At 52.6% G+C, this 21665-nt stretch overlaps 1 long non-coding RNA gene across 1 annotated transcript in view; it reads right to left on the bottom strand.

Annotated features, from left to right (window-relative positions):
- Positions 1 to 20245: 20245 nt before the first annotated feature.
- Positions 20246 to 21665, bottom strand: part of LOC135189930 (uncharacterized) — a 5087-nt gene continuing 3667 nt past the window's right edge. The window contains exon 4 of the long non-coding RNA XR_010308374.1: positions 20246 to 20387. This is a non-coding gene — a long non-coding RNA (uncharacterized LOC135189930). The remainder of the gene's footprint in view (positions 20388 to 21665) is intronic.

The following is a 21665-nucleotide window of genomic DNA, read 5'->3' on the forward strand; positions in this document are numbered from 1 at the left end:
CCAGGTTGCTCAAGGCACTCTTAGAATGAGTTGAGCTGGAAGGGACCTTCTAGTTCCAAGCCCTCTGCCATGGGCAGCTCATCCAGCCCAACTATGCTCTAACTCTGCCAGGGCTGGGGCTAAGCCATGGCCCTCAGCACCACAGCTCTGCCTCTTTGAAGCACCTCCAGGGATGGGGATTCAATCACATCCCTGGGCAGCCTGTGCCAGGCTTCTTTCATGGAAGAAGTTTCTCCTAACATCCAACCTACCCTTCCCCTGGTGCATTTCCTCTCATCCTGTCACTCTCTACTAGGGAGCAGAGCCCAACCCCCACCTGCCTGCAGCCTCCTCTCAGGGAGCTGCAGAGAGCAATGAGCTCTGCCCTCAGCCTCCTCTGCTCCACAATAACCCCCCCAGCTCCCTCAGCTGCTGCTCCCCAGCCTTGTTCTCCAGACCCTTCCCCAGCTTGGTTGCCCTTCTCTGGCCCTGCTCCAGCCCCTCAATGTCCTTCAGGGAGTGAGGGGCCCAAAAGTGAACCCATCACTGAAGCTGTGCTGAGTCCAGGGGCACAATCCCTGCCCTGCTCCTGCTGGCTGCACTATTCCTTACACAGTTCAGGCTCCCTTGGAGCACTCTGTGCAGCCATCCATATCTGCACAGAGAAGAGAGGGAGTGTGCTGTGGGGTGAACACCCTCCTGCAGGGGTGTAGCATGAGCTGCAGTGTTGGGTAGGGTGCTGTGGTGGTTGGAGCCTCTCCTTCTTTCAGCACTGAACTGGTGCTGGGGAGTGGAGGGGACAGAAACTGCTCTTTGCAGGGAGCTGTAGTAGATGGCTGGCTCTGGAGCAAGGAAGAGATAGGCTGAGGACATGACAAGCCAGACCCTGAGATTCCATCTACCTTCTAACCAGCTGTCTCCAGTGGTGTTAGCAGTGCAGCCCTGGGTGCACACAGATCAGCAGAGGTATTTAGCAGCTCTATCACTTCTGCTGTTTCAGTGCAACAGAGACCAGCCCAGGCAGCCAGCTCTAGCTCACACATCCCTTCCTAAAGTGATGGCAACCACAATGACATGGAAAAAATGAGGCTCATGACTACTCCATTAAATGTGCAAACAGTTGCCCAGGGAGGTGGTTGAGGCCCCATGGCTGGAGGTGTTTAAGGCCAGGCTGGCTGAGGCTGTGGGCAGCCTGCTTTAGGGCAGGGTGTCCATGGGCATGGCAGGGGGGTTGGAACTGGCTGCTCCTTGTGGTCCCTTCCAACCCTGACTGATTCTGTGATTCCTGGTTTATAGAGGTATAGGATATGGTTACCTCTGCTGGATTTAGCTACCTGATTATCCATAGAGTAAAAATGATGCCCAGTGCTAGCAAAAAATGCCCCCAAAGTGAAGCCTCCATCCATCACTCCTGTTTTGCAAGGAAACAGAGGCAGAGCTTAAGAGCAGAACAGCATTTGCACATGTGTGTGTGGTTGGACTTGATGATCTGTGAGGTCTCTTCCAACCCTGATGATACTGTGATACTGTGATACTGTGATCTGCTGAGCTGCCAACCATATCTGACTCCCTGGAATGCTTTTCCAGCCGCAGGGAACAACATGGATTGGTTTGACTTTGAATCACAGAATTAACCAGGTTGGAAAAGACCTTTGAGATCATCCAGCCCAACCTATCACCTAACACCTTCTCATTAACTAACCCACGGCACTAAGTGCCTCATGCAGCCTCCTCTTAAACACCTCCAGGGATGGAGACTCCACCACCTCCCTGGGCAGCCCATTCCAATGCCAATCACTCTTGTTGTGAAGAACTTCTTCCTAACATCCAGCCTCAACCTGCCCTGGCACAGCTTGAGCCTGTGTCCCCTTCTTCTGGCCCTGGCTGCCTGGCAGCAGAGCCCAACCCCACCTGGCTACAGCATCCCTTCTGGTAGCTGCAGACAGCAATGAGCTCTGCCCTGAGCCTCCTCCTCTGCAGGCTGCACCCCCCCAGCTCCCTCAGCCTCTCCTCACAGGGCTGTGCTCCAGCTAAAACCAGCTGAGGTAACCATATCCTATGCCTCTATAAAGCAGGAATGGTTTCCTCAGGAGTGGCTGCTGTACAGTGCTGGGGCTGTGATGGGGAGCAGGCAGCAGGTGCCTCATGGAAAAGAGACTTCAACTGAAGATGAGTTCAGGCAGAAGTGTGGCTGGAAAGCTGCTGGCAGGAAGGGAGCTGGGGCTTGTAATGGACAAGCAGCTGAATGTGAGCCAACAGTGCCCTACCAACAACCACAACCCCCTTACATCCAATATCCTGAGGTGTAAACATGGAATAAGTTCTCAGAAGTCCCAAAACCATGGATAATGTGCGACCAGAGGACAGCTCTTGGTGAGCTGGGATGGTTTGTGAGCAAGGTGGGAATAGTTTCATCTTCTGGCATGGAAGGGAGCTGGAGAATCCCCAAGACATCAGAGCCCAGGCACAGCAGCTCCTGTGACTCAGGGTCGGAGGGCAGGACTGGGATTGGTTAGCCTGGAGAAGAGGAGGCTCAGGGGAGACCTCATTGCTGTCTACAACTACCTGAGGGGAGGTTGTGGCCAGGAGGAGGTTGCTCTCTTCTCTTAGGTGGCCAGCACCAGAACGAGAGGACACAGCCTCAGGCTGTGCCAGGGGAGATTTAGGCTGGAGGTGAGGAGAAAGTTCTTCCCTGAGAGAGTCATTGGACACTGGAATGGGCTGCCCGGGGAGGTGGTGGAGTCGCCGTCCCTGGAGCTGTTCAAGGCAGGACTGGACGTGGCACTTGGTGCCATGGTCTGGCCTTGAGCTCTGTGCTAAAGGGTTGGACTTGATGATCTGTGAGGTCTCTTCCAACCCTGGTGATGCTGTGATACTGTGCTGAAGAGGCGTGAGGGAGAGGAGAGCTGGAGGCTTTATGCTGCGACGTTGATAGCCACTTCCCAGGGCTGGGAAGTTTTCATTCGACCCTTTTGCTCAGCCTGGCTTCTGTCTGCACTGCTGAAGAATTGCTTCTCCGGAAGGGTCATTTCCATCTGTGGCCACACTGGAATTCCAGCCCCGTGGCTGCCCCTGCTCACAGATGTGGGGTTTTTTTCCTCTGCTTTGGAGAATGGAAATGGTTTTAAAGAGCCTTTCCCCCGCCCAGCCTGTGTGACCTTGCGCTGCGCAGAGCGAGGCGAAGGCAGAACAAAAGCCAAAAGCAAACTTGAGACCGGCCTTTGGGTTTGGTTATGAACTTGAAACTGAGTTTTACTGTGAGTTTTACAAGCCGAGGCCGAGCTGGAGAGGACCTGGGCTGGTTTAGGGTTTTACAGGGGAGCATTCGATACGCAGAGGCTTAGCGTGACTTTGGCTCGAAACAAACCAATCCTTGGCTGACTTTGGTCGTCTGAATCCCATAAGCAGGGCGAAGTAATTCAAGGGCTGTGTAAACCTAACGCAGACCGAAGCTCGGGCAGACCTGAGCTGCCTCCTAACGCACCTCCGCACCCTGAGCAGCATCGGGACCCTCCCGCAGCAGCCCAGCGGAGGCGGCAGGCTGGCGAGGGGCGAGTGCAGCTCAGACCTTGCCCTTCCCTCCAAACACCTCCCGCTGCCTGCTTGTGGAGTAAGAGTGACATCCTGTGGCCACTCAGCATCAGTCCCGAGCACGGACAGCCTGCTCCTGCTGCTGCCAGCCTGGAGGACCTCCTGGGCAGAAAGGATGGAGGCAGAGCCGCCGAGAGGAGAAACATCCCAACCCTTCCTGGAGCCGGGCGGGAGAGCGCAGCGGAGAGGAAAGAGTTACCCGCACTTGCTCCCTCCTCAGAACCCAAACATCAGGGCCCTTAGCTAATTTAAATGTAAAATGATTTTAAACACGCTTGCTGCAGCTGAGCCTGGAGACCAATCCCGTGGGAGCCGCTGGGCACGGCAGCTGGAAGGGGGAATCGGGAAGCTGAGCTCGGAGCCTAGAGCTGGGAGAGGCCATCAGTGAGGTGAGAGGCAGGGACTTGTGAAACCCTTCTCCAGAGGTGAGACAGATAACTGGAGGAAGAAGCAGGAGGAAGAAGCAGGAGATAGAAACAGGAGGTAGAAATGAGCTAGAAACAGGAGGTAGAAGCAGGAGCTAGAAACAGGAGGAAGAAGAAGGAGGTAGAAAGAGGAGGAAGAAGAAGGAGGTAGAAACAGGAGGCAGAAGCAGGAGGTAGAAGCAGGAGCTAGAAACAGGAGGAAGAAGAAGGAGGTAGAAAGAGGAGGAAGAAGAAGGAGGTAGAAACAGGAGGCAGAAGCAGGAGGTAGAAGCAGGAGCTAGAAACAGGAGGCAGAAGCAGAAGGTAGAAACAGGAGCTAGAAACAGGAGGCAGAGGCAGGAGGCAGCACTGTGATGGCAGAGCAGTTCCATCTCCCAGCCAGGCTGTATTTTGACAGCAGGCACAGCCCTGGCACTGGGGCAGGTTCAGTGAGGGAACAGCTCTTTTTTTTTTTGCCATGCAGTTGACAATTTCTTACCATAGAATTATAGAACCAAGCAGGCTGGAAGAGAGCTCCAAGCTCAGCCAGCCCAACCTAGCATCCAGCCCTGCCCAACCAACCAGACCATGGCACTAAGTGCCCCAGCCAGGCTTGGCTGCAACACCTCCTGCCACAGCCACTCCACCACCTCCCTGGGCAGCCCATTCCAGTGCCAATCACTCTCTCTGACAACAACTTCCTCCTCACATCCAGCCTAGACCTGCCTTGGCACAGCTTCAGGCTCTGTCCCCTTGTTCTGTTGCTGCTTGCCTGGCAGCAGAGCCCAACCCCACCTGGCTACAGCCTCCCTGCAGGCAGCTGCAGGCAGCAATGAGCTCTGCCCTGAGCCTCCTCTGCTGCAGGCTGCACCCCCCCAGCTCCCTCAGCCTCTCCTCACAGGGCTGTGCTCCAGGCCCCTCCCCAGCCATGCTGCCCTTCTCTGGACACCTTCCCTGGACACCTCAACATCTCTCTTCAGTTGAAGTACAGAGGAGATACACTGCCAGGTGAGCCAGGTATAAAGCTTGGCCAGAAAAGAGATAATTTAAGAGGAAGAAAAAAAAACAAACACCCAAACCCCAACCCAAAAGTAGGTGTAGGGCAGCCAATAAATTGTCAATGAAGAGAGAAAGCAGGCAAAGAGAGCAGCTGGCTAGAGCCCAGCAGAAGAAACTCAGTGCCTGGGAGACCAGCTTGCTGTGCTACATCATTTCAAATGCCAAGGAGCCACTGGAGTTCAAGGGGAGAAGGAGCTGGACAGCCAAGGTGACTTTTCTTACTGGTGCTCTCATTTTCACTGCCTGTGATGCAGCAGAGATGCTCTTCCTGCCCTGAGGTGTCCATCAGTGGTGTCTGGTGGCTTGGGAAATGTAGTGCAAAGCCAGGCAGACTCAAGGAAGGCAGCGAGACCCCAGGAACAGAGTGTGCTGTGGGGTCCTGGCTGAGCTGAAGGGCAGAAGGGAAGCATGAATTGAGTGCCAGAGAGAAAAAACCTGCTCCCTCCTGTGACATGGAAAGGAGGGGTGAGGAAGAGGTGAGGCTGTGATGTTTCCTAGTGACCACAGCTTCCCCTGTGGAACTTCACAGAACCACAGAAACATTCAAGCTGGCAAAGCCTCTCGGAATCCCCAAGTCCAACCCATATCCCTACTCTACAACGTTCACCCTAAGCCATATCCCCAAGCACCACATCCAAAAGACTTTTAAACACATCCAGGGTTGGGGACTTCACCACCTCCCTGGTGGAGGGAGGTGCCTGATCACTCTTGCTGTGAAAAAAATCCCTGCTGTCCAGTCTAGACCTGCCCAGTGGCATCCTGAGGCCATTCCCTCTGCTTCTGTCACTAATTCCCTGTGAGCAGAGCCCAGCAGCAGCCTCTCCACAGCCTCCTTTCAGGTAGCTTCAGACAGTGCTGAGCTCTGCCCTCAGCCTCCTCTGTTTCACACCAACCATCCCCAGCTCCTTCAGTCTGTCCTCAGCAGATTTACTCTCCAGGCCTTTCCCAGCTTCCTTGCCCTCCTCTGCACTGCCTCCAGCACCTCCACATCTCTCTTCTACTGTGGTGCCCCAAAGTGAACACAGCACTGCAGCTGTGTCCTCCCCAGAGCAGAGTCCAAGGGCACAATCTCCTCCCTGCTGCTGCTGGGCACAGCACTTCTGACCCCAGCCAGGATGCCTTTGCCTTTCTGTGCCATCTGGGCACTGTTGGCTCACATTCAGCTGCTTGTCCATTACAAGCCCCAGCTCCCTTCCTGCCAGCAGCTTTCCAGCCACACTTCTGACTGAACTCATCTTCAGTTGAAGTCTCTTTTCCACATGAGGCACCTGCTGCCTGCTCCCCATCACAGCCCCAGCACTGTACAGCAGCCACTCCTGAGGAAACCATTCCTGCTTTATAGAGGCATAGGATATGGTTACCTCAGCTGGTTTTAGCTGGAGCACAGCCCTGTGAGGAGAGGCTGAGGGAGCTGGGGGGGTGCAGCCTGCAGAGGAGGAGGCTCAGGGCAGAGCTCATTGCTGTCTGCAGCTACCTGAAGGGAGGTTGTCAGGTGGGGTTGGGCTCTGCTGCCAGGCAGCCAGGGACAGAAGAAGGAGACACAGGCTCAAGCTGTGCCAGGGCAGGTTGAGGCTGGATGTTAGGAAGAAGTTCTTCACAACAAGAGTGATTTGCATTGGAATGAGCTGCCCAGGGAGGTGGAGGAGTCCCCATCCCTGGAGGTGTTGAAGAGTAGGCTGCATGAGGCACTTAGTGCCATGGGTTGGTTAATGAGAAGGTGTTAGGTGATAGGTTGGGCTGGATGATCTCAAAGGTCTTTTCCAACCTGGTTAATTCTGTGATTCAAAGTCAAACCAATCCATGTTGTTCCCTGTGGCTGGCACAGCAGGTTCTGGGCTGATACACTGGGCTGTGAGGCAGTGTCTCTGAGAAACAACAGACAGAGCAGAGCAGAGCAGCTGAGGGAAGAGTCAGCAAGGTAAAGCCAGACAGATGCAAGAGCACTGCTAACGTGGCCCTGAAACAAAACAGCTACCTGGAGAGAGAGTTTGGGGACTGAATGCTGACTGGAAGAAGCCAGGAGCCATAAAAAGTGAAACAGGCTCCTGAGCCTGGCTCTCTGTGCATGCTCTGGGAAGCAAGGCTCCATGCATGCTGAAATAAAAGGAACCATATCCAAAGTCAGGATTTTCTCACCCTAATGGGAACAACCCACAGGGCCTTGGCCTCCAGAGAGCTGTTTGAGCAACAGCAGCCTTGCTTTGATTCACAGATGCATAATTCATAGATCCATAGGTTCATAGAGGCACAGAATGGTCTAGGTTGGAAGTGACCACAAAGATCATCCAGTTCCAACCCCACCTGCCATGGGCAGGGACACCTCCTGCTAGCCCAGGTTGTTCAAGCTCCCATTCAAACTGGACTTAGAATCATAGAATCAAGCAGGTTGGAAAAGACAACACAGAGAGTGATTGGCATTGGAATGGGCTGCCCAGGGAGGTGGTGGAGTGGCTGTGGCTGGAGGTGTTGAAGCCAAGCCTGGCTGGGGCACTTAGTGCCATGGTCTGGTTGGTTGGGCAGGGCTGGGTGCTAGGTTGGGCTGGCTGAGCTTGGAGCTCTCTTCCAACCTGCTTGAGTCTGTGATTCTGTGATTCTATGATGGAGTCACCTTCCCTGGAGGTGTTTGAAAGGAGGCTAGATTAGGCACTTATAGGCCTGGGTGATAGGTTGGATGAGCTTGGAGGTCTCTTCCAACCTGGTTAATTCTATGATTTAGTTCATTAGAAGGGTTAGGTGATAGGCTGGACTTGATCATAGAATCATAGAATCAAGCAGGTTGGAAGAGAGCTCCAAGCTCAGCCAGTCCAACCTAGCACCCAGCCCTGCTCAACCAACCAGACCATGGCACTAAGTGCCCCAGCCAGGCTTGGCTGCAACACTTCCAGGGATGGTGACTTGTACACCTCCAAGCAGGGGACATCCACAACCTCCTTGGGCAGCCTGCTTCAGTGTGTCTCCATGCTCACTGTAAAGAATTTCTCCCTAATCTCCACTCTAAGTCTGCTCTCCTCAAGCTTCAATCCCTTCCCTCTCATCCAGTGCTACAAGCCCTCACAAAAAGTCCCTCCCCAGCTTTCTTGCATCCTTTCAGTGATTTTGACCTATCAGCACACTCTGTGGTGAGTTTGCCATTGCTGCTGACTCAGTGCCCTCCAATTCCTGCCTCTCATAGAGCCAATGAACTGTTTGGGTTGGGAAAGCCCTCCAAGATCACCCAGCCCAACCATCAACCCAACACCACATGGCTACTAAACCCTGACCCCAAGTACCATGGCCACACTTTTCTTGACCTCCTCCAAGCATGGGCACTCCACCATCTCCCTGGGCAGCCCCTGCCAATCCCTGACCACTTTTGCACCAAAGACATTTTCCCTGATCTCCAACCTAAACTTCTCCTGGCACAATTTCAGGCCATTGCCTTTTGTTCTATCACCTAATAGTGAGGAGAAGTCTGCAGCTAGGCTGTGGTGCCAGGTATTGTACCCTCCCACTGGCTATGCTCTGATGGAGTCTCTGGGCTTTACTAGCACAGTTTGCAAGGCTGTAAATCCCCACTCTGACAATTAACTTTCTCCATTGCTCCTTGTCCTCTTTGCTCCTTCCTGCTGCATCCACAACCTGCTGCTTCTGCTGGAATCATAGGAGGCAAAAGTCTCTTAAGCAGCAAGTGGAGCTCCCTCCATCTGCAGAGAGCCCTGGGTTTAGGAAAGCCTAATGCTAGAGGAAAGTAACATGATAAGGTTTAACCCTCTTCTTGCTGAGATCTGACTTTTGTTTGTTTGGGGCTGTAGTGCCCTCTAGGCTTCAAATCAAACATTTGCTTCCCAGGGACCAAGGTATGCAGCCAGACCTTGTCTGATCCCAAACCTGGCCTGTGCTGAAAATTGCTGCTAGATAGATCATGGCACAATAACATCCTGTGGATCTCCTAAAAATACATGAGCATGGCTGGCCACTAATACATCACCAATAGGAGGGTCCAAGAGTTAAGGAGGAGTCCTAGAGGATCAGCTCTTCCATCTGCTGAGCACTGATGAAATGGATGTGAGATGAACTGAATCACAGATTGGTAGGGGTTGGAAGAGACCTCTGCAGCTCATCTAATCCAACCTTTGCTGACACAGATTCTCCTGGATCAGGTCACCCAGGATTGCACCCAGGTAGGTTTGGAAAGTCTCCTGAGCAGGAGAGTCCACAACCTCCCTTGGCAGCCTGGTTTAAGGCTCCAGCACCCTCACAGCAAAGAGGTTTTCCCTTCATATTTAGATGGCACCTCCTGGGTTCCAGTTTGTGCCTGTTAGCCCCTGTCCTAACTAGCTTTACTAACATGAGGTCCTAGTATCTCTGCCTAGATTTCCTCTGGAAGATGATGGAGATGAAGAAGGCAGAACTTGCTGTGAGACACAGGACATGTCTGCACTCCAGGGAGCTGAAGGAGCTTGCTGTGAGGCACAGGACATGTCTGCACCCCAGGGAGCTGAAGGAGTTTGCTGTGAGACACAGGACATGTCTGCACCCCAGGGAGCTGAAGGAGCTTGCTGTGAGACACAGGACATGTCTGGACTCCAGGGAGCTGAAGGAGCTTGCTGTGAGACACAGGACATGTCTGCACCCCAGGGAGCTGAAGGAGCTTGCTGTGAGACACAGGACATGTCTGCACCCCAGGGAGCTGAAGGAGAAGGAGTTTGCTGTGAGACACAGGACATGTCTGCACTCCAGGGAGCTGAAGGAGCTTGCTGTGAGACACAGGACATGTCTGCACTCCAGGGAGCTGAAGGAGTTTGCTGTGAGGCACAGGACATGTCTGCACCCCAGGGAGCTGAAGGAGTTTGCTGTGAGACACAGGACATGTCTGCACCCCAGGGAGCTGAAGGAGCTTGCTGTGAGACACAGGACATGTCTGCACCCCAGGGAGCTGAAGGAGCTTGCTGTGAGACACAGGACATGTCTGCACCCCAGGGAGCTGAAGGAGTTTGCTGTGAGACACAGGACATGTCTGCACCCCAGGGAGCTGAAGGAGTTTGCTGTGAGACACAGGACATGTCTGCACCCCAGGGAGCTGAAGGAGAAGGAGCTTGCTGTGAGACACAAGGCAATTTTGGCCTCCACAGAAGGCAGAGGAAGGCCTCCAGAGCAGCCTGGTGCATGTCTCCATTAGGGAGGTTTCAGGAGGCTCAGGCACGCTGCTGGTAACACACAGCTTCAGCCCATCCATTGCTTCCTGTGTGTCAGCAGAGCACTGTCAAAGTACACATTAGAGCAAGATGTGAATCCTTGCAGACTGTTAAGGTTACAAAAACTCTGGCTGAGCTGCAGCAAGAAAGCAAGTTGCTAAATGCCAGCTGAGGCAGAAGGGTTTGTCTCATTGGCACTCTGCTTATTCCGTGCTTGAACAGCTCCTGCAGCATCAGGACCCTGAGTAAGCCTCCCTCTACAAGAGACAGCCTTAGTAGATGTTCAGCTGGCATTCATTTACTGGAATTCACCTTGGCTGCTTCTCCTCTTCCTCTCCTGGAAGCTTTGCTGGGGGCAGGTGGGAGCTGGGATGGCTGTGGGGTTGGCATCTGCATCTCTCACCTGTGGTCCAAGGTGAAGAATGAGAAGGGACATTTCCTCCCCAGCACTCAGAACGAGTGGGGAGTGTGTGTGTGTGTGTGCAGGGTGTGTGTGGGGGGGTGTCTAGAGAAATTTGGGCTTCTTTTTATTAATCTGACTACTTTTTATACCCTGAAATAATGCTGTGTTTGATTCCTGTGTCACAGAGGAAAATGAAAGCCTGGGATGAATATATTGGCCCCTGGAAGGCAATTCCTGTAAACAAATTAATACAACTCAGCCTTACCTCCTCTACATTTTGCTCCTTTTTCTTGTGCAGCCCTATTGATTGATTTACCTCAGGGAAGAGATTCCTCTGACTCAGATACTGAGCAAGTTCTTAAGGAAAAATATCAGCCTTAAAAAGGCAGCAGAAGAAAGAGCAGCAGTTGCAAAAACTGCTAATCTTTCATTTGCAGGAGCCACTGAACATCTGGCTGGTGTGAAGCTCCTTTAACCCCCTGAGTGCAGAAAGAATTAGCACCAAAGGGCAGCCCATGCTAATTCAGTGCCATTAAACTTGTATAAGCTGGAAGAATGTGATGTTATACTTCCACAGGGCCATATGGATACCACTTTGCACTTGGTATCCATCAGAGGGACTAGCAAAACTAGTTCAGTGCTACACAGCAAGGCCTTGAGAAAGATAAAACAGCCCCTGTGCAATATTACACAGTATTACACATGTCTGTCATAGCACGTCCTGGAACCAACCCTAGCCTCGAAGTGACAGCTGGGGAGCTGGCTTGCTGACACTAACTTCTGAGAGTTCATGTCCAGGAGAGCAGAAGACTGAAGATTGCAATAAAAACAGAGGCTTGATTCTGTTATTTTATATATATATGTGTTATATATATCCCTGAGGAGAGGGACTTGGGGGTGCTGCTGGAGGAGAAGCTCAGCAGGAGCCAGCAGTGTGCACTTGCAGCCCAGAAAGCCAAGCAGAGCCTGGGCTGCAGCAGCAGAAGTGTGGCCAGCAGGGCCAGGGAGGGGATTCTGCCCCTCTGCTCTGCTCTGCTCTGCTCTGCTCTGCTCTGCTCTGCTCTGCTCTGCTGAGACCCCACCTGGAGTGCTGCATCCAGTTCTGGAGCCCCTGGGACAAGAGGGCTGTGGAGATGCTGGAGAGTGTCCAGAGCAGGGCCAGGAGGATGCTCAGAGGCTGCAGCAGCTCTGCTGTGAGCACAGACTGAAAGAGTTGGGGCTGTGCAGGCTGGAGCAGAGGAGGCTCCCAGGTGACCTTCTTGTGGCCTGCCAGGAGCTGAAGGGGACTACAAAAAAGCTGGGAAGGGACTTTTGAGGCTGTCAGGGAGTGACAGGAGTGGGGGGAATGGAGCAAAGCTGGAGGTGGGGAGAGTGAGGCTGGAGGTGAGGAGGAAGTTGTTGAGCAGGAGAGTGGTGAGAGGCTGGAATGGGTTGCCCAGGGAGGGGGTTGAGGCCCCATGGCTGGAGGTGTTTGAGGCCAGGCTGGCTGAGGCTGTGTGCAGCCTGCTCTAGGGTAAGGTGTCCCTGAGCATGGCAGGGGGTTGGAACTGGCTGCTCCTTGTGGTCCCTTCCAGCCCTGACTGATTCTGTGAGTCTATGATTCTATATATTTATGGTTGGGAACTCGTTTCTGTTGTGTGTGCTGGTTTGAGCCTAGCTGGGATATTTTGGTGAGAAGAATTAGATGCTAGGCTGTGAAAAGGATACAGTGGTGATGGCTGCTGCACTCACAGGCTTGCTGAGATGGATAGGAGCACATAGATAAGGGAGTCACTCTGTCTCTGGGGCTGCAGGAACTTCTCTCTCTAACCTGCCTGCCCAATCCACCTGCTTCCTAACCCCCCTGGCCAACCCTCCAAACTACCTTGAACTTAAGTCTGGGGTAAGGTAGAGGGCTGGGAGGAAGGTGGAAGGGTGGTTGGGAGCCCCTCCTGAGGACTCAGGTTTCTGGGAGGGCTGCTGTGTCTCTGTATTACTTTTTAAGTGGTATCTTTCTGTGTATAGTGTAAATGCCTGCTTGTATCTTGTGCTGAGCTGTAAGTACAAATCTTCATTCAATTTTCCAGAGCTGCTGAGTACAGTCTGGGTGATTTTCCAAAGGTGGGGGGGACAGGGAACACCCAAACCATCACAGTATGGAGCCTTACACTTGGTTCATCTTGCTGACTGGGGGCTTTGTTTTCAGTCTCCAGCACTAAAAAGCAACTTCCTGCTAATCTCCTTGCTCCCTTCCTTCACTTTTGCCCCTGTGAGAGGGGGAAAGCTCAGCACTTCCCTTGGAGCCCCCTTCACAGCTTCCCTATGACCTTTGGTTAAGCCCTGGTTTAGTCCTCTCCCACTATCATCTTCCTGAAGGGAGAAAAGTGCTCAGGCTTTGCTTGCAAAGCCAACATCATCTTGTGCTTAACAGCAACAGCAACATCATCTTGTGCTTAACAGCTGCTCAGCACTCTGTGCTGACTTCCATGTGCAGATCTGGACCTGCCTCAGCAAAGACAGGACAATTCCTCTTGGGCCATTGGCACAAAAGGCAGGCAAGACCTGTGTGGAGGTTAAGGCAAACTTAGCTCCCACCACGAGGGCCTGAGAGCCAAGATGCTGAATCATAGAATGGTTTGGGTTGGAAAGCACCTTAAAGGTCATCTGGTTCCAACCCCCCTGCCATGGGCAGGGACACCTCCTACTAGCTCAGGTTGCTCAAGGCCCCATCCAACCTGGCTTTCAAGAATTCCAGGCTTGGAGCCTGCACAGTTCCCCTGAGCAAACTGTTCCAGTGCCTCACCACCCTCATGGGGTGGAATTGATTCCTAATGCCTGACTTAAATTGAGCTCTTCTGGTTTGAAGCCATGAGCCCTCATTCTGTTACTCCATGCCTTTGTCAGAAGTCCCTTCCCAGCTCTCCTGTAGCCCCATCAGGTACTGGAAGGCTGCCCAAAGGTCTCTCTGGAGCTGAACAGCCCCAACTCTCCCAGCCTGTCCCTGTAAGAGTGGTGTTCCAGTCCCCTGATCATCTTTGTGGCCCTCCTCTGGACCCTCTCCAGCAATGTCATGTCCTTATTCAGGCCTGGGCTGGATTAGAAGGGCTGTGATTAGCAGGTCGAGAGAGATTCTCCTGTCCCTCTACTCTGCCCTGGTGAGGCCACATCTGCAGTACTGTGTCCAGTTCTGGGCTCCCAATTCAAGAGATACATGGAACTGCTTGAGAGAGTCCAGCACAGAGCCACAGAGATGCTGAAGGGCATGGAACATCTTCCTTACAAGGAGAGCCTGAGGGAGCTGGGGCTCTTTGGCTTGGAGAAGAGGAGACTGAGAGGTGACCTCATCAATGGTTGTAAAGATGTGCAGGGTGAGTGGCAGGAGGCTGGAGCCAGGCTCTGCTGGGTGATGCCCATGAAAGGACAAGGGGCAGTGGTGGAAGCTGAGGCATAGGAAGCTTCCTTTGTGCCAGCATTCCAATGTCTCAAGGATCTTCTGTGTCCAGTTCTGGGCTCCCAATTCAAGAGATACATGGAACTGCTTGAGAGAGTCCAGCACAGAGCCACAAAGATGCTGAAGGCAATGGAACAGCTCTGCTAGGAGGAGAGCCTGAGGGAGCTGGGGCTTGGAGCAGAGGAGTCTGAGAGGTGACCTCAGCAGTGGTTATCAGTATGTAAAGATGAGTGGCAGGAGGCTGGAGCCAGGCTCTGCTGGGTGATGCCCACTGACAGCACAAGAGGCAGTGGTGGGAGCTGAGGCAGAGGAAGTGCCATGGAACCATGAGGAGGAATTTTTCCCCTATGAGGGTGCCAGAGCCCTGGCACAGGCTGCCCAGGGCGGGCTGTGGAGTCTCCCTCTCTGGAGATATTCAAGACCTGCCTGGATGTGTTCTGTGTGATCTGCTCTGGATGATTCTGCTGTGACAGGGGAGTTGAACTGGCTGAGCTTTGGAGGTCCCTTCCAGTCCCTGACATTCTATGCTTAGAAAGGAGTGTGAGCTGGTATGGATGATGCTGCTGTGGCAGGGGGTTTGGACTGGCTGAGCTTTGGAGGTCCCTTCCAGTCCCTGACATTCTATGCTTAGAAAGGAGTGTGAGCTGGTATGGATGATGCTGCTGTGACAGGGGAGTTGAACTGGCTGAGCTTTGGAGGTCCCTTCCAGCCCCTGCCATTCTATGCTTAGAAAGGAGTGTGAGCTGGTATGGATGATGCTGCTCTGGCAGGGGGTTTGGACTGGCTGGGCTTTGGAGGTCCCTTCCAGCCCCTGACATTCTATGCTTAGAAAGGAGTGTAAGCTGGTATGGGTGATGCTGCTCTGGCAGGGGGTTGGGCTGGCTGAGCTTTGGAGGTCCCTTCCAGCCCCTGACACTCTGTGATTCTGTGACTCTATGACAGTCCAATGCCATCATGCCAAACCCCAGTAACTCTCCTCTTCCCCTGCTGCTCCGGGAAGCATCCTTGCTGCAGCTCTGCCTGCCTGGGAAGAAGTCTCTGCATAACTCTCCAGCAGCTCCAGGATTGCCAAGCCCCAGCTTTAGCAGCTCCCTGGGGCTGGGGGTTTAGGTAAGGACTCCATGCTTGGAAGGAGCCTCAGGATGTGCTTGTTTTCTGCCCGGGAGGGGTGAGTCAGAGCGGATCGGATTGGCAGGCTCAGGCTCCCGCTGGGCACAAGCTCACCGCTCTCCTTTTGGGTGTAGCTCGCAGCTCCGAAGCAAACACCCGGAGCAGCCAAACCGCGCTCAGCAAGCAGCCCGAGCCAGCAGGCAGGCTTGCGAGGGGGGCGGCAGGAGGCTGTCGCTGCAGCCTCTGCACCCTGCTGAAACTTCTCACACGACCTTCAGCCTGCAGACAGGTCTCTGCTCCTGTCAAACCCAGGAGAGATGTTAGGACGTTGCAGTTAATTGCAAAGCTTTGGCAGCGGAGCAGCAGCAGCAGCAGATGACTGCAAAGCACAGGGAGCATCGCAGAGCTGCAGGGTGGCCTGTGGAAAGCACAGCCTTGGGCTGTCTGTGTGTGTCTTGAGTTCAGCACATCACAGAATAAGTAAGCAGGTTGAGAAGGACCTTCGAGTTCAACCTGTCACCTAATGACCTTCTAATTAACCAAACCACGGCACTAAGGGCCTCATCCAGGCTCCTTCAAAACGCCTCCAGGGATGGGGACAGAGCCCTGGCACAGGCTGCCCAAGGTGGGGGCTGTGGAGTCTCCCTCTCTGGAGATACTCAAAACCCACCTGGATGTGTTGCTGTGTGACCTCCTCTGGGTGATGCTGCTGTGGCAGGGGGAGTTGGACTGGCTGAGCTTTGGAGGTCCCTTCCAGCCCCTGACACTCTGTGACAAATAAACAGAACCATGGCAAGTGATGTTTCCTTTGTCCCAGGAGCCACATCACTGCTTTGTGGTGGAAACCATCTTTGCCTGAAGCCTACAGGGAAAAGATGAGAAGAGAAGAGAAGAGAAGAGAAGAGAAGAGAAGAGAAGAGAAGAGAAGAGAAGAGAAGAGAAGAGAAGAGAAGAGAAGAGAAGAGAAGAGGAAAGGGAAAATAAGGAAAGGAAAGGGAAAAAAAGAAAAAGAAAGGAAATGAAAGGGAAAGGAAGAAAAGGAAATGAAAGAGGAAAGGAAAGGAAAGGAAAGGAAAGGAAAGGAAAGGAAAGGAAAGGAAAGGAAAGGAAAGGAAAGGAAAGGAAAGGAAAGGAAAGGAAAGGAAAGGAAAGGAAAGGAAAGGAAAGGAAAGGAAAGGAAAGGAAAGGAAAGGAAAGGAAAGGAAAGGAAAGGCATGCAAGGCAAAGCAAGGCACGGTAAGGCAAGGCAAGGAAAGGGAAAGGAAGAAAAGGAAATGGAAGAGAAAATGAAAGTAAAGGAAAGGAAAGGCAAGGAAAGGAAGGAGAAAAGAGAAGAAATGAGAAAAAAGGGAAGAAAAGAAAAGAAAAAAGAAAAGAAAAAAAGGAGAGAAAAGAAAAGGAAAGAAAAGAAAAGAAAAGAAAAGAAAAGAAAAGAAAAGAAAAGAAAAGGAAAAGAAAAGAAAAGAGAAAGGAGAAGAGAAGAGAAGAGAAGAGAAGAGAAGAGAAGAGAAAAAGGAAAGGGAAGAGAAAAGAGAAAAGAAAAGAAAAGAAAAGAAAAGAAAAGAAAAGAAAAGAAAAGAAAAGAAAAGAAAAGAAAAGAAAAGAAAAGAAAAGAAAAGAAAAGAAAAGGAAAGAAAACGAAAGGAAAGAGATTTTCCATCCCTGTCTGGATGTGTTGCTGTGTGACCTGCTCTGGGTGCTCCTGCTGTGGCAGGGGGGTTGGGCTGGATGAGCTTTGGAAGTCCCTTCCAGCCCCTGACACTCTGAGATTCTGTGACTCCTCCACCTCCCCGGGCAGCCCTTTCCAATGGCTATCACTCTTTCTGTGAAGAACTTCCTAACCTGCAGCCTAAGCATCCAGGCTTAATTCAGAAGACCCACCCCCCACAATTATATCAACCCCCTCACCCCCCCCCCACACTACACCCAAAATCCCAGGGAGGGATGCTACTGGTATTTTGTTTTTCAGGGGAAGTGAGCCGAAAGAGCACAGCCTTATGCCTTCCCTGGGTTCCTTGTGTGCCTTGTCAGCCTGGCCATGCTGCCCTTCCTCCTGGAGCTGCCTGAAATCACACATCTTGTTGTTGTAGCTAAGTCCTGGAGCCCAGGGGACAGGCACGTGGCTGCTCTGGCACAGGGACTCACAAACATCAACTTCGGAGCTCTCAGCCTACGCCTCCCATCCTGGAAGGCTCCTGGCGCAGGCTGTGCTCTCCTAACGACAATATCAAGGTGATTGCCTTGCAAAGGCCAAGGGGGTTTGTTTGGAGCTCTGTTGCTCTGAGGTGAGCATCCAGCTGAGATGGTCCCACAAGAGTTCATTCCCAGCACTTCGTAGAGGCTTCGCGGGAAGCGCAGCCTCTGGTCCTGGCATGCAGAGCTGTTGCCTTTCTCCGTGTGCACAGACCACAGACAACTTGGGGCTTTCCTTCCCAGGGAGGGGGAGCTGAGATGTAAACCACAACAGGCTGCTGCCTTTTTTTTTTTGCCTTGAGTGAATGCTCTATGGACTTAATCAGGCTCTGGGTTTGTCCATAACAAGTTCAATAGTTGCTATTTGCTCTCAGATCCTCAGCTTCATTAAATGTGAAAGTTTCAGCTTTTGCCAGCAGTTAGTTAGGGGGAGATCTATAAAGGCTGTTCTGTCTCAGTAAGATGAGGCACAAAATTGAGGTCCCTGCCATCTGTGGTCATTAAGGATCCCATGGCAAGCTTCAAAAGGTGAAGGTGGTAACTTTTGTATCAGGACCAAATTCTAGACTGAGTCACTAATTCTTTCCAGCCTAAAATCCACCCTGAGCTTTTAATATGAGCTGCAGCAGTTTTCATAGGTTCAGAGATTGGTTTATGTTGGAAAGGACCTTAAAGATCATCCAGTTCCAATCCCCTGCTGTGGGCAGGGACACCTCCCACCAGAACAGCTTGCTCAAGGTCTCATCCCTGAACAGCTCCAAAAGGAGGCATCCACAACCTCCATGGGCAGCTTGTGCCAGTGTCTCACCACCTTCCCTGGAAAGAATTTCTTCCTCATCTCCACTCTCAGTCTCCCCTCTTCCAGCTCATAAGCCATTGTCTCTCATCCTGTCATTACAAGACCCTGTCAAAAGTCCTTCTCCAGCTCTCCTGCAGCCCCTTCAGGCACTGGCAGGCTGCTTTAAGGGCTCCCTGCAGCCTTCTCTTCTCCAGGCTGAACAGCCCCAACTCTCCCAGCCTGTCCCATAGGGGAGGTTCTTCAGCCCTCTGAGCATCCTCATGGCCTCCTCTGGATGCTCTCCAACAGTTGGATAGGGCTGGATGAATGAACTTCTAAAAAACTAAACCATAGAATCATAGAACCAAGCAGGTTGGAAGAGAGCTCCAAGCTCAGCCAGTCCAACCTAGCACCCAGCCCTGCCCAACCAACCAGACCATGGCACTAAGTGCCCCAGCCAGGCTTGGCTTCAACACCTTCAGGCACAGCCACTCCACCACCTCCCTGGGCAGCCCATTCCAGTGCCAATCACTCTCTGACAACAACTTCCTCCTCACATCCAGCCTAGACCTGCCCTGGCACAGCTTCAGGCTGTGTCCCCTTGTTCTGTTGCTGCTTGCCTGGCAGCAGAGCCCAACCCCACCTGGCTACAGCCTCCCTGCAGGCAGCTGCAGACAGCAATGAGCTCTGCCCTGAGCCTCCTCTGCTGCAGGCTGCACCCCCCCAGCTCCCTCAGCCTCTCCTCACAGGGCTCTGCTCCAGGCCCCTCCCCAGCCTTGTTGCCCTTCTCCAAACACCTTCCAGCACCTCAACATCTCTCTTGAATTGGGGAGCCCAGAACTGGACACAGCACTCAAGGTGTGACCTGAGCAGTGCTGAGGTATCTTCCAACCTGGTTAATTCTGTGATTCTGTGGTGGAGTCACAGTCTCTGTGAGTGTTCAAGAAACCTGTGGCCATGGCACCTGTGGCCATGGTTTATTTGCCTTGGTGGTGCTGGGTTGATGGTTGGACTGGATGATCTTAGAGAGCTTTAACAACTGAAACAGTTCAATCATCCCATAAAACTATCTGGCAAACCAGACATGATAGATTGTGGATATTAGCAAGAATGTCTTTGGTGCAGGAGTGGTCAGGGATTGGCAGAGGCTGCCCAGGGAGGTGGTGGAGTGCCCATGGCTGGAGGTGTTGCAGAAAGCTGTGGCCATGGCACTTGGGGTCAGGGTTTAGTGGCCACAGTGGTGTTGGGGTCAGTGGTTGGATTGGATGATCTTGGAGGGCTTTTCCAACTCAAACAATTCCATCATCCTATAAAAATGCCTGGCAAAGCAGATGTGAGAGATGATGAAACACTTGGAGGATGCACTGGTTTAAACCTGACACAGCTACCTGCAGTTACACTCCTTTTGTGGCTCTGAGTGGTAGAATGGAAGCTGCACTACCTGCAGCAGAGCAAGGAGGGAGCCTGGAGGTTGGTGGTGCACAGACCTCTCAAATTGTTTGCTGTAAGAGTGGTCAGGCATTGGAACAGGCTGCCCAGGGAGGTGGTGGAGTGCCTGTGCCTGGAGGTATTCAAGAAAGGTGTGACCATGGCACTTGGGAACACAGTCTGATGGCCATGGTTTATCGAATGGAAGCTGCACTACCTGCAGCAGAGCAAGGAGGGAGCCTGGAGGTTGCTGGAGTGCAGACCTCTCAATAAAAGCCTGCTGAAGCCAAGGGGTCAGTGCCTGCTGTTCCATCTGCTTTGGTGGGGAGTGGAGCCACAGGTCTGACCGCTGGAAACAGCTCTTCTATAAAGCTGAGTTACTCACAGCACAGTCATTCTTCACGTGGGCTATAAACCCTGGGTTCCCTTCTCGTCCAAGTTGCAAGATTGAAGTGAAACTTGGCAAGGTTCTGTCTGTTGAAATGAAAGGCCCTAGGTCAGATGCTGATCTCCCATTGGCCTTACACCTGTGAGCTGACTTTGATGGAGTCCTTTTTGACTTACCCCAGCGTAAGCAATCCCCAGAATCAGCCCCTGCAGATGCTTTTTATCTAAAGCTGCGCTCCAGATGTGTTTGTGTAAGCTGCTTTCAATAAAAACGTGTGCATTTTAAAATGTAAATGGATTTTGCTCTAATTGCAACCAGATGGACTCTTATTAACTTTTCATTTTGAGAAGTGCAGCTCCAGCTAGCTCGGCCCTGCCCAAGCGCCGCAACCGCTCAGCCTGACCAGCACAGCAGCCATGCAGCACCCGGGCAAGGGTCAGGCTCTCAAAGCTAGGAAAGAAGGAGAAGAACATAAAATCACAGGGTCAGAGGATTGTTGGGGTTGGTAAAGACCTCTGCTGCAAAGACAGGCTGAAAGAATTGAGGCTGCTCAGCCTGGAGAAGAGAAGGCTCTGGGGAGAGCTTATAACCGCATGGCAACATCTGATGGGGACCTAGAGGAAGGCTGAGGAGGGACTGTTGAGAAGGGCCTGTGATGGAAGGATGAGGGGCAGTGGTTTGAAACTGGAGCAGGGCAGAGTTAGATTGGACATCAGAAGGAAGTTCTGCACAATGAGGGTGGTGAAATCCTGGCACAGGCTGCCAGAGGATGTGGTTGAGGCTCCATCCAAGGAGGCATTCAAGATTAGACTCAACGTGGTCCTGGGCAGCCTGCTCTACTTGGTGTTGTCCCTGCTGAGTGCAAGGGAGTTGGACAAGCTGAGCTTTGAAGGTCCCTTAGAATCATAGAATCATAGAATCAACCAGGTTGGAAGAGACCTCCAAGATCATCCAGTCCACCTATCCCCCAGCCCTATCCAATCAACCAGACCATGGCACTAAGTGCCTCATCCAGGCTTTTCTTGAAGACCCCCAGGGACAGTGCCTCCACCACCTCCCTGGGCAGCCCATTCCAATGGGAAATCACTCTCTCTGTGAAGCACTTCTTCCTAATATCCAGCCTATACCTACCCTTCCAGCCCTAGCAATCTGTGAATCATCAAGCCCACCTGCCCACCCAAGCCCAGCATGGCCATTAAACCAAGCCCCCAAGTACCACATCCACACTGAGACAGCACCCTCAGATTTCCATCCCATAGCCAACTCTGCCTTGGTTTTCCTGATAGCAGAGTGCCTCAGCCCACTGTGGTATTTCCCTCTGCCCTTTTCAAGAGGAGGTACAACGAGGTGCTAAGCTGGTCCAGGGCACTCCTGCAGGCTGGGTGACCGTGGCTGCTCCTGCCCTTGCTGTAAGTTAGCAGCAGTGCTCAGCACTAGGATTCTGCCTGTGTCTTGTTGCCTTGAATTAGCCTCAAAATCAGAGGCTTGCATGGTTGGATCAGGCTGTTAGGAGAGCCTGTGCACCTTTAGGGGGCAGGTCTGAATCAAACATATTCCTCTCCCTCCCCCTCCCCTTTTCCACCTCTGTGTTGTGATACCACATGCTGAGGCTCTGGGAAGGAAAGGTCAGGCTGCTGCTGCCCCCAGACCAGCCAACAGCTTTGTGCACAGTACCAGCAGCTGTGCCTGAGGGGATGAGACCTCCCTGACTCTCCTGCTCGGTAGTGC

This window comes from Pogoniulus pusillus, chromosome 34 (genome assembly GCF_015220805.1).
Source record: "Pogoniulus pusillus isolate bPogPus1 chromosome 34, bPogPus1.pri, whole genome shotgun sequence".
In the NCBI taxonomy this organism is placed as follows: Eukaryota; Metazoa; Chordata; class Aves; order Piciformes; family Lybiidae; genus Pogoniulus; species Pogoniulus pusillus.